Source organism: Apodemus sylvaticus, chromosome 11, assembly GCF_947179515.1.
Source record: "Apodemus sylvaticus chromosome 11, mApoSyl1.1, whole genome shotgun sequence".
NCBI lineage: Eukaryota > Metazoa > Chordata > Mammalia > Rodentia > Muridae > Apodemus > Apodemus sylvaticus.
The window spans coordinates 77,928,836-77,941,026 of record NC_067482.1 but is presented as its reverse complement, the minus strand read 5'-3'; the positions used below and the strand labels follow the sequence as shown (position 1 = coordinate 77,941,026).

Genomic DNA, 12,191 nt, shown 5'->3' with positions numbered 1-12,191 from the left:
CACCATAGCAAGTCCTGGATAAACCATCACACTGGAAGAGCAAGAGTGGATATAAAATCACTTCTCATGATGATGATAGAGGACTTTAAGAAGGACATAAATAACTCTCTTAAAGAAACACAGGAGAACACAGGTAAAGAGCTAGAAGCCCTTAAAGAGGAAACATAAAAATCCTTTAAAGAATTACAGGAAAACACAGTCAAACAGGTGAAGGAAATGAGCAAAGCCATCTAGGATCTAAAAATGGAACTAGAAACAATAAAGAAATCACAAAGTGAGACATCTCTGGAGATAGAAAACCTAGGAAAGAGATCAGAAGTCATAGATGTAAGCATCACCAACAGAATACAAGAGATAGAAGAGAGAATCTCAGGTGCAGAAGATACCATAGAAAACATTGACACAACAGTCAAAGAAAATGCAAAAAGCAAAAATCTCCTAACCCAAAATATCCAGGAAATCCAGGACACAATGAGAAGACCAAACCTAAGGATTATAGGTATAGAAAGAGAGAAGATTCCCAACTTAAAGGGCCAGTAAATATCTTCAACAAAATTATAGAAGAAAACTTCCTTAACCTAAAAAAACAGATGCCCATGAACATACAAGAAGCCTACAGAACTCCAAATAGACTGGACCAGAAAAGAAACTCCTCCTGCCACATAATAATCAAAACACCAAATGCACTAAACAAAGAAAGAATATTAAAAGCAATAAGGGAAAAAGGTCAAGTAACATATAAATGCAGGCTTATCAGAATTACACCAGACTTCTCACCAGAGGCTGTGAAAACTAGAAGATCCTGGGCAGAAGTCATACAGACCCTAAGAGAACACAAATGCCAGCCCAAACTACTATACCCAGCAAAACTCTCAATTACTGTAGACGAAGAAAACAAGATATTCCATGACAAAACCAAATTTACACAATATCTTTCCACAAATCCAGCCCTACAAAGGATAATAGATGGAAAATGCCAACACAAGGAGGGAAACTACACCCTAGAAAAAGCAAGTAATCTTTCAACAAACCCACACAAACTTAATTACACTTCTAAGAACAAAAATAACAGGAAGTAACAATCACTTTCCTTAATATCTCTTAATATAAAAATTAATATTACCAACATATCCTAATCAATTGAAATTAAAAAATATGAGGAATTAGAAATTTTTGGCTATTACCCAGTGGTCTCTCTAATTTGGTAATTGGAGAGATATGTCCAATATTGTACAATCCATAAACACTTGTTTGTATGTGATAGTCTCTTGCTGTGTACCACATAATGGTCTTGAAATCATGCTTCTCCTATCTCAGGCTCTCTATAAGTAAGATTGTTTATTTGATGTTTTTACACTATACTATGATTTTCAGGACAGCTTACATATTTCAAAATTATTCATACAGCCAAAAGAAATGTAGACAATTAATTTGGGAGATGTCTTATAAGAGAACAATAGTGAGACTGAATGTTTTGCTTGATAATTATTGTATCAATTTTGAAGAATATGACCTTATAAGTTACTCTTTTTCTGAGATGAATGCTTTTCAAAATCATCACAGCCAATGAACCAGGATTTTACCCTCACCTAATGTCTGTGCCACCTTCTAGCAGAACCATTGTTCATTGAAACAGTTGATAAATGACCTCATGGATAGACCATCTTCATACACACATAATTTCTTAAATGAATGTAACCTGTTCCCTGTGGGCTGAGAATGATGACAATCACTCAAGTCAAAAATAGCTTTGACCATAGCAGGAACTCTGTATCCAAATAGTTATGCCTACAATTCATTCCTTGACTCAGCAGAACTGTCAACTCTTAGCTTAGCTACTGTGGAGGTAAAATCCTTTGGTGATGTGAGGGAGATTAAAGTACAGTCTTATTACAATGAACTCCAGTGTCTAAAAATTGTTCTTATTTTGGGTTTGTACCACAGTAACAGTCAAGATTTTAAGTTCTACTAAAAAACAAAACAAAACAAACAAAAAGATGTTATCTTTTTATGTTCATTTAATAACATGTCCATTACTTTTATGATTGGTATAAAATATATATTGTGTTGAATATAATAAAAAATAAAAATACATAAAATAAATAAATAATTCTTTAAAAAAAACACTCTGACCAAAAGCAACTTGGAGAGGAAAGGACTTATTCAGACCTTACAACTCAGAGGTCACACTCCATCCTGAGGGACGTTAATGTAGGAACTTAAGGCAGGAACAGAGAGGTGGGGGCTGAAGCAGAGGCCATGCAAGGAAGTTGCTTACTGGTTTGCTCCTCATGTGCTGCTCAGCCTGCTTTCTTATGCTCTCCAGGTCTACCTGCCCACAGTGGCATCATTCCCCAAGAGAACAGCCCACATACGTCAATCATTAATTAAGAAAATGCTCTACAGGCTTGCTTACAGGCCAAACTCTATCCCTTCATTTTTTTAAAAAAAGATTTATTAGTATATATATATATATATATATATATATATATATATATATAAATGTTTTTCCTATATGCATATATGTGTACCACATGCCCACAGAAGTCAGAAGAAGGTTGCTGAATCCCTGGGGACTGAAGTAATGGATGGTTGTGAGCTACCTTGTAGGTTCCGAGAACTGAAATCAGGTTTGCAAGGGCAACCAGTGCTCTTAACCACTGAGCTATCTCTCTTAGTCCCAGGCTAATTTGATGGAGGCATTTTCTTAATGAAGTTTTCCCTTCTTAGATAACTCAAGCTTGTGCTAAGTTGACCAGCAGCAGCAACCACAAGCCAGACTAATCCTCAATGTAAGAAGAGTAAACACAATTAGAAAGTGGAGATGAAGTTCAGTTAGTGAATGCTGTTCTACATGCAAAAGCCCCCAGTCTGACCCAGCACTGGGGAGGTGAAGGAGGAGGATCGGAAGTTTAAAGGCATGATTGACTACATAGCAAGATTGAGATACATGACACTATGTCTCAAAACAAAGAAACAAACAATGGTTAGCTTATGCTTGGTAAAACTTTCCGTATATCCATCCTGTCCACTGGAGTACTTGGGTCTGATGCTGCCTGATTCCTAAATCTTTTCCAACTCAAAAGAATTATTTAAAGACCTAATGTGCTGAAGTTGAACACTGAACGCTTAGTTGCAACCATCAGGGACTGTTGTAACCAGGGGGTGGGGTGGGTGATGCTGTCCAAGTGTCAGGAAGGCTTCAGGGAGATGGCCTGTGCCCTTCTGCTTGACATTACCTCTACAAGGCTTTAGATGACCTCTTAGTGGGGCTATCTCGTGCTCCTCCTGGTGGAGATGAGGGAATAATTGGGCATGGCTGGTGGTGCTCTGAGTCACACTTGCCTGTTAGACAGAGGCTGAAAGGGTGGCGGCTGATCTCACAATGAAGGATGCCACACGCCGGGCCAAAAGATTGAGGCTTTATTCTAAAACTGAAAAGGAGCTATGAGGGTTCTAGCTGTGGAGGAGTTATTTGCCTTTTTTCTTTTTCCTTGAGACAAGGTGGGATTATGGTAAAATCTGTAGCATTCTTGGTGGTACAGCTATAGGCTGGAGGTTAAGTATCCGAGGCTGCCTTTCGACTTTCAATCTTCCTGCCTTGGCTTCCTGAGTCCTGGAGTTAGAGGTGTGTACCACCATTGTAGTGTTCATGGGTTGGCTGTGAGAGGAGCTCTTGGGCAGCAGGTGAGGTGGCTAGAGACAGGGAAGACAGTTAGGACATCGACTTGACAGCTTAGATTGCTGGTAGGCCAGCATCATGGCCTCCAGAGGACAAGTCCAAGGATATGTGTGCTACAGGCCTACAATCCCAACTTCTTGGGAGACTGAGACAGGAGGATGTCAATTTCATGGCTAGATGGCTAGTTCATATTGATTTTGAGGTCCGCTGGGCATTTAGCATGATCCTGCCTCCAAACTAGGACAGGTAGGTGTAGCTCTGTGGTAGAGTGTAGCTGAGGCGTTAGATTCAAGCCCATGAAAATAAAGAAAAAGATGGTTAGCAAGACTTATGTTTGGGCAGCTGAGTGTTTGGGTGTGCAGTGGAAGAAGAGGGGGCTTACTTTTGGTTTTAGATGACCTCCAAGGGGTCTGCACACCATACAGGGAGGCGCGTGGGGCAGTGTGTGAGGCACAGGTGTGGGTTCCAGGGACCGTGTTACCGCGTCTGTTCTCCTGCTCTTTATTCCAGTCACTCTCTGTCCCTTCTAAGGTTACGTCAGTCAAGTTCATTTCCACTGTAGGCCCTGTCGGTCCTCTTCCCTGAGGTTTCTGTGTGCCTGGCTCACCTCAGCAGTGTGGAAACCCTGACTGTTCAGGGATGTATGCTTTAGGCCAACCACGGTGCTTGGTACATTGGAAATGGTCAATGGACATCAAATGGATAACCGAGCGGTAGCTAAAATCCAGCAACAAGTCTGGGGGGGAAAGGAGCCACGTTCACATTACGGTGATTAGAGGGGACACAGGCAGAACAGCTCCTTCCACAATTGGAGTGAGGCTCTAGGGTCTTTTCTTTGTGATGGTTTTTGTCAATAATAAAAGTATTAACAATAGTGTAAATGCTGGGCACAAATTCCCTTCTTACTGACTGCAATCTTGGGTAAGAATCTCTTATCTGTACGATGGGGCTAATAATTGTGTCTGTCAGTTTATTTTGTGAGTGTTAAATCAGAGGATGCCTGGATAGGCAGGCATAGATCAGTATTCAATAAGTAGTAGCTACTGCTACTATTTATTAAATATGCCAAGAAACAGGCAAAGAGCTTTCTTTCCCTCCTTTCTTTTCCTTTCCTTCCTTCATTTTTTGCTTTCTGTCAGGGTCTCATCTACCCTTTGCTGGCCTGGATTTCAGTATGTATACCAGGCTGCCTTCAAAGCTTATTCTGTCCTCTGATTGCTGAGATTATAGGCATGCACCACCCTACCAGGCTATGTAAAACCAATGTAAGATGATTTTTGTGTGGGGTGTGGGGGTAGGGTCTTATATGTCCCAGTGTCAGACTGACTATATAGTTGAGGATAACTGAATTTCGGACTCTCCTGCTTTTACCCTCCCATCTCCAAGTGATGGGATTATAGGTACACAATACCACATCGGTTGTATGTAGTATAGGGCCTTGAACCCAGGGCTTTGTGCCTGCTAATCAATTAATAACTCTGTCAACTAGGCCACATCTCCATCCCTTAACTTTTTTCTTTTGAGGCTGTCTCATTATATCTCAGGCTCTGAGCCTCTTGCCCCTGTCTACAAAGTGGGGCTATTGGCAAACATCGCTACAGCTGGCTTTCAGTGTAAATGCAATCTTCAAAATAACTTAGAGAGATAAGAATTTTATCTTAAAACACCCAATGATTCATAGATGATGGAATAGAGGCTCAGAACGAAGGTTGGGAGGCACAGGCACTGGGAGCCAAGCTTAAGTTTGCTCAACTTTAGTGTCTCTATTCTTAAGAAGCCACCACACTACACTCTGGACCACGCCTTGAACCCCAGTGTGATAAGGGGAACTAGCTACACATACTGATTGGAACTGTGGTTGTTCCTGCATCTTAGAGTCCAGGTTATCCCTCTCAGAGGCTGGAGAGATTCTCATTGGAAGGGCAGTAGGAAGGATGCCTGGAGACAAAGGGAACTTCAAGACCAGTCTTCCCTCCTCCGACAGGAGACCTTTTGACAGGTATAGCCTGTCCATCCACAGCAAACCCACAAACCAGAGCCTTTCTGCCAGTCATCACATTGTTTCCCAGTATCAACAACCTTTGGGGCAGATAAGAGACGTCAACGAAAGCAAAAATTTTCCCTTTGGGCAATTAATTATCTAACCACTTATTAACTTGTTTGATACTATGGTAAGTAATAAGAAATGACCTTTGAACTGATTCATTGACAACAAAGTGTTCTGAGGAAAATTATTTTATATACACACAGATGCACGTGTATACATTCACTCAGCTGTGAACACGTGCCTCCCGGGGCGTCTGTCTACACTGACCTCTGTACTCTTGGGAACTCAACAAACTTGCAAGGTTCAGGCTGCACATGCAAGGAATCTTATTACTGAATATCTGAATACACACACACACACACACACACACACACACACACCCCAACCTGCCTAACAACCACCCATACAGAAAAACAGAACCAAAAATGAAACAACAACAATTCACTAGTCGTCCTCAAATGATTTCAATTTGGAAGAACAGAAACTAAGAGCAAAGCAAGACTTTTAGCTTTAGTTCATCAACTGTGCTCACTAGACACCTGGGAAACACTACACTATCTCTCCCACCGGAAGATGAGGACTGGGGTAAACTGGTGGCTCAATGCAGTAGCCATGTACTGGAATATGGAAGCTTTCTAACTTAACTTGTTCAAGGGCACACAGTCATTGAGTCATGGAAGCCAACATCTCCAGACTAAAAAAATTAAAAATTAAAAAAAACCCCAAAAACCGAGAAAACAAAAAACAAGAAACAAAGCACGACGAACAATACTAAATGAAACACTACTCTGGCCCCCATAACATGAAGTCTGTTTTGTGTTGGACAATTTCTCCTGGACATGCAGCCAGTGATACTCCATGGGAGAAAGCTGATCTTTCCTTTCCCAGCAGGAATCAGGTGATAATAGCTTCCTGGGTAGGCGTGGGGCTTTGTGTCCATCTCCCTTCACAGTGGTGGAATTTTGGTTTGAATCTGAGGAGATCTTGTGTGTGCTTCATAGTCTCTGTGAGTTGATGCATGGATCATCCTTGTTGGGTCTGGATGACTTGTCTGCACTTCTGGCTCTTACAGAATCTCTGTCTTATCTTCTGTGTAGTTCCTTGAGCCGAGAGGGGAGGGGGATGATAAAGGTTCCCCACTTAGGGCTAAGCACTCACAGTCTCTCACCCTCTGCACACTGTCCAGATGGGGATCTCTGATTAGTTCCCATCTACTGCAAGAGTAAGCTTCTTTGCTGAGGGTCAAGTGGTGCACTGGTTTGTGGGCACAACGATGTGTCTCCAGGAGTCACTTTATTGCTATTTTACTTTAACAAAATAACTAAATTTTCTTCTAGTGACCATGGCCAATCTATTCTCACATTCTTGGCCACTTTATCAGTGTCAGGTATGTGTTCCATCTCATGGCATGGGTCTTAAACCCATTAAAAAAAAGATGTATTTATTATGTATACAGTGTTCTGCTTGTGTATATGCCTGCATGCCAGAAGAGGGCACCAGATCTCATTATAGATGGTTATGAGCCATCATGTGGTTGCTAGGAATTGAACTCAGGACTTCTGGAAGAACAGCCAGTGCTCTTAACCACTGAGGCATCTCTCCAGCCCTAAAATCCAATTTTTAAAAAGTGGTTGGTTACTCGCATAACACTGTGCCACTCTTGCACCCCCACACCTTGAAAGGAGTTTGCTGTTGTAGGCCGCAGGATGATATTAGCATCTTTCTCCTCTAGTAGCATGCAGCATACCTTCCAACACCTTGGATGCATAGTCAATAGGGTGAAGCTTAATTTCTCCATGTTTAATGACATAGGTGATGCTTTTAGCAAGAGAGCCTTACTACCAGGTTGTGGAGAGTAACTAATAGCTCTGACAATAGCCTGTCATGTTTCTGGGAGGTAGACTGTGTTGCCACTTTGGCAACAACTCAACAAGCTGTAACCCATTCCTGACATTGAAGATTTTACTTGGTGTCATAAGACGAGTTGGGGCATTGTCTTCCCTATTACATGGTGACTCCATTTCAATTCCTTTCATATAAGCATATATTTTAGGACACTTCTAAGAAGTAAATTTCCTTAACTTTTCAAAAGACTTTTAATGTTAGTTGCCTTTCCCCATACTTTCTCCTTTATTCTGCCCTCCCATTTCCCCCCTCATTTAATATTCCTATTCTAGTTCCCCTTTTATCTGTTTATAATACTATGTTTCCTCTTCTGTGGATGATCCTATCCTCTGTTCTGGGCATATCTATCTGTCCGTCTGTCTGTCTATCTGTCTATCTATCTATCTATCTATCTATCTATCTATCTAACTACCTACCTACATAACTGCCTACCTATATAACTACCTACCTCTCATCTATACATTCATCATTTATCCCTCCATCTTCTTACCCATCTCTCCATCTCTGTCTAGCTCTCTCTCTTGACTTGGGAGACTGTCACTCCCTTGGTAGTGATGTTTGAGCTCATGCTAAACCACCTTGGGAACTGCTCTTTTATTAGGTGGTAAGGACATAGTTGTTGGTGTTTTTTTGTTTTTGTTTTTTTTTTGTTTGTTTGTTTTTTTTCAGTGTTTTGAGACAGGGTTTCTCTGTGTAGCCTTGGCTATCCTGGAATTCACTCTGTAGACCATGCTGGCCTTGAACTCAGAAATCTGCCTGCCTCTGCCTCTCAAATGCGGGCATTAAAGGCATGCACCACCACTGCCTGGCTTTTTTTTTTAAAGATTTATTTATTTATTACTTATAAGTACACTGTAGCTGTCTTCAGACACTTTTTCTTCTCTCTCCGGCCCTACTTGCTCTGGCCCAAAGATTTATTTATTTATTATATGTAAGTACACTGTAGCTGTCTTCAGACACCAGAAGAGGGCATCAGATCCCATTACAGATGGTTGTGAGCCACCATGTGGCTGCTGGAATTTGAACTCAGGACCTTCGGAAGAGCAGTCATTGCTCTTAACCGCTGAGCCATTTCTCTAGCCATGACATAGTTGTTTTTTAAGATGTTTTGTTTTGGGGCACAAATATTTTGTTATAGTTTAAAATTTACATCTAGCAAATCCATTCCTTTATCATGTTTAGTTGTGTAAGTGCTGGCAAAAACAGAGGACCCACGTCTAGTTCTCAGCATCAATGTCAGGTGTCTCACAACTACTAATAACTCCAGCCAGCTCTAAGGGATCTAATAGCCCCTCCAGCCTCCTTGGGCCCCTTCACACATGTGAACATACATACATACACACACATATATGTATATATGTATATATGTATATATATATACATACATACATACATAAAATAAATCTTTAAAAATACAGAAGCTAGTCTTTAAGGAAATCTTTAAAACGAAAGCAACTAAATGTTTAGCTATAGCACTAACTGCTAGGAAGGGGGCTGAGTAACAGAATGTCTCCTTTGCTGGGGGATTGTAAAATAATACAGCTGTTTTTGAAGTGCTGGGGATTGAGTCCAGGGCCCTGCACATACTGGGCAAGCTCTGCTTCACTAAACTAAATCTTCAGTTCTTGCAAATGTCCTGGCTGCTTTAGACCACAGTTTAACGGTTTATTATGAAGTGGGACACGGTTTCGTCACACGATCCACCTAGCAGCCAGTCATGCGACTACATAGTTATTTGAGTGAGTTCAGTAACTGATACACGAGTGAATGTCTGTAGCAGTTAAATGCTGGAAATGACCGACATGCCACTTTGTGGTAATAGGTAAATGGGTAAACTAGTAGGTCCATAAAATAACTATTACCTCAGGATAAAAGGGAATGATCTATAAATTCAAGGGAATCTATAGAGGAGACTGGTGGGCATTATAGAGGAGACTCAGGGGGGCAAGGTACTTGACGCCGAACCCGACGACCTGAGTTCAACCCCTCGGACCCACAGGTGGAAGGAGAGAGCCCAACTCCTAGGACTTGGCCCTCGATGTCCACATGTGTGTTGTGACATGTGTGTGCATTCATATATACATAACAAGTAAGTAAGTAAACAAATGTCTAAAAATGTCATAGAGGAAGAAGGTTAAATGCATATTGCTAAATGGAAACATGTATCTTAAAAGCTACCTACTTTGATTCTAGCTTTTGAAAAGGAGGTGGGGGGGTTTAAAATCTTAATGTCACCATTGACAGTGAAGATGTCAGGGACTGCCAAAGTGACAGGATGAGTAAACATAACACAGGAGATTTTATTTTGGGACAGTGCTCCAGTGATTAGGCTGAGCTGGATGACCAGCAAGTCCCTGAGAAATGCCCAGGTTTTTACGTGGGTGCTAGGGATTGAAGTCAGCTCCTTGTGCTTGTCTGGCAAGGCATTTTACTGATTGAGCTGTATCTTCCCGGCGTCCCAAATGACTCTTTCTAGGTGCAATTTGTTTCTCATTAGGCAACTCACTGAGACAAAGTGTATACTCGTTGCTGTGACTTATGCTTCCTTTGGCTATTGCTTTCCCCTGTTCTGTGCAAGGTGTTCTGAGGGTAGAGTGTGAGGCCAGGTAAGCCACCAGAGTCTGGACCAATCGCACGCAGAGGTATGACAAAGGAACCAAGTTCCCAGGGAGAGGGTGTGACAGTGTCGGTAAGGTGATTAGTGCTTCTTGCTTCAGAGACCTGGTGTAACCTACAGAGGGTGAAGCCAGCCTCTGGAGGCCAGCCTCCTCCTGAAACAGGCAGAAACATGCCTCTCTGACGGAGGACTGAAGAACAATCCAAAAGCCCAGCATTGCTTTTGTTTTCCATGTCTCAGAATCCTGGAATTGGGATCGACCTCACAGCTTATGTGAGAACATAACCTGGGCAGGACTTAGACCTGCCCCAGGTGGTAGCCATGGCTACGGCAGAGAACCCCGTGACTCCAATCTCCACCCACCCTGGCTGCCTTTCTCCCAGTGAACACTTACTGAGCACCTGTTGCTTGTAGGGTATAGTTGTGTTCAACCTGTGTCTCTGCCATCTTGTGCGGTGCCTTCTTCTGTCTGCCCCAACAATCCCTTCTCCTAGATCATCAACACTGGATTCTCAAAGGTGGCTCAGGCCACACTCTTGTGGAGTGTCTCCTCTTCCGCAGAGCCTCCATCTGGCTCAGTGTCCCGAGGCTTCAGAGTGCGGGGTACTTGTCGCTTAACATGGACACGGAGGTCAGCTGCTTCCTTTTTGTCTGTCTCCTGCTAGTCTTTAGAGAGATGAGCTAATTTTTACTTATTTATTTTATATCCCAAGCATTCTTCACAGGTCCAGGCATGTAAAACGAGCTTTGTTTATAAGTATTGCCCTCCAAACGGCATACACTGAACACCAAACATTGCATACCACCGTCTCTTGAGGTACAGTGGTATGTTTGTAAGATAGGCAGAGGAGAAACCCTGAGTCTTAGAAGGGTTAATAAGACCCCTGGCCATGCGTAGGGACACCTTGTTGGTGGCGCTGCTCTTCTATCAGTCAGGGGACAGCAGGTGGCAGTCCTTTGTTCGTCCTAGCTTGACGTCTGGCTTGGTGACTAAAGCTGCCTTATGCCTAGGACTCATAAAATAAAATAAAATAAAATAAAATAAAATAAAATAAAATAAAATAAAATAAAATAAAATAAAATAAAATCCAGGCAGCACAACACAGAAGGAAGAAGAGAGATAGAGACGTGTGGATTGCCATGCAAGCCACAGACCTGCCCTCCGGCCCATGGAACAGGCAGAGGATGTCACCCAAGATCCCGACAGCTGCATGGCCAGCCTGCAGTGGGAACCACCATTATGTGTGAGTATGTGGTGGACGGATGGCCAAGAAAGAGGAGAAATGGAGTAGCTCAAGCATCGTGAAGAGATGGAGACTCAGGGCGGAGAGAAGCAGCCTGTTGTGAGTGGTCTACCACTTGGGGCCATGGTCAGGTCCCAGCATGAGCTGCCACTGAGGGACATTTCTGGGTCCTTGGCTACGAGGGGACAGGTGTCATATCCATGTCTTGCATTATTACTAGAGACATAGGGACTTCCCTGGTTGGGACAGCCACCAGGGACCATGTGGATGTCTAGGGTCTGTGCAGAACAGGAAAACTGGCCCCACCTCTCACCAGTGGCTACACTCGAGGAAACAGCCCCTGTGCCTTGCCTAGGCAGCATAGTGGAGCTGGCCCTCGTAGAGGGGATGTGGTTGAGCAGGCCCTGAGGGTGTGAGTGTGAAAGCTGACCCTGCCACTCATCTGCTGTGGGGTGGCATCAGCACAGATAAAATACCTCCCCCACCCCCACTTTGCCACCTCTGGCAGACAGGAAAGCTACCCACAGGATCATGAGCACAGGAGAGCTAGCCTACCCTCTCAACTGACTGTAACACTCAGGAGAGTGGGCTCTGTACTTTGCCTGGGCAACACAGTGGAGATGGCCCTGGAAGCATGGGTGTGGGTGAGCTAACCCTTTGGGCATGAGCGTGAGAGAGCTGACCCTGCTTCCTAGC

General features: G+C 42.9%; 1 non-coding gene across 1 annotated transcript; it reads left to right on the top strand.

Moving 5' to 3' along the window:
• Positions 1-11,130: 11,130 nt before the first annotated feature.
• On the top strand, positions 11,131-11,271 carry LOC127696894 (small nucleolar RNA SNORA48). The gene has a single exon (XR_007980343.1). It is a non-coding gene; the product is annotated as a small nucleolar RNA SNORA48 (small nucleolar RNA).
• The last annotated feature ends 920 nt before the right edge of the window (positions 11,272-12,191 follow it).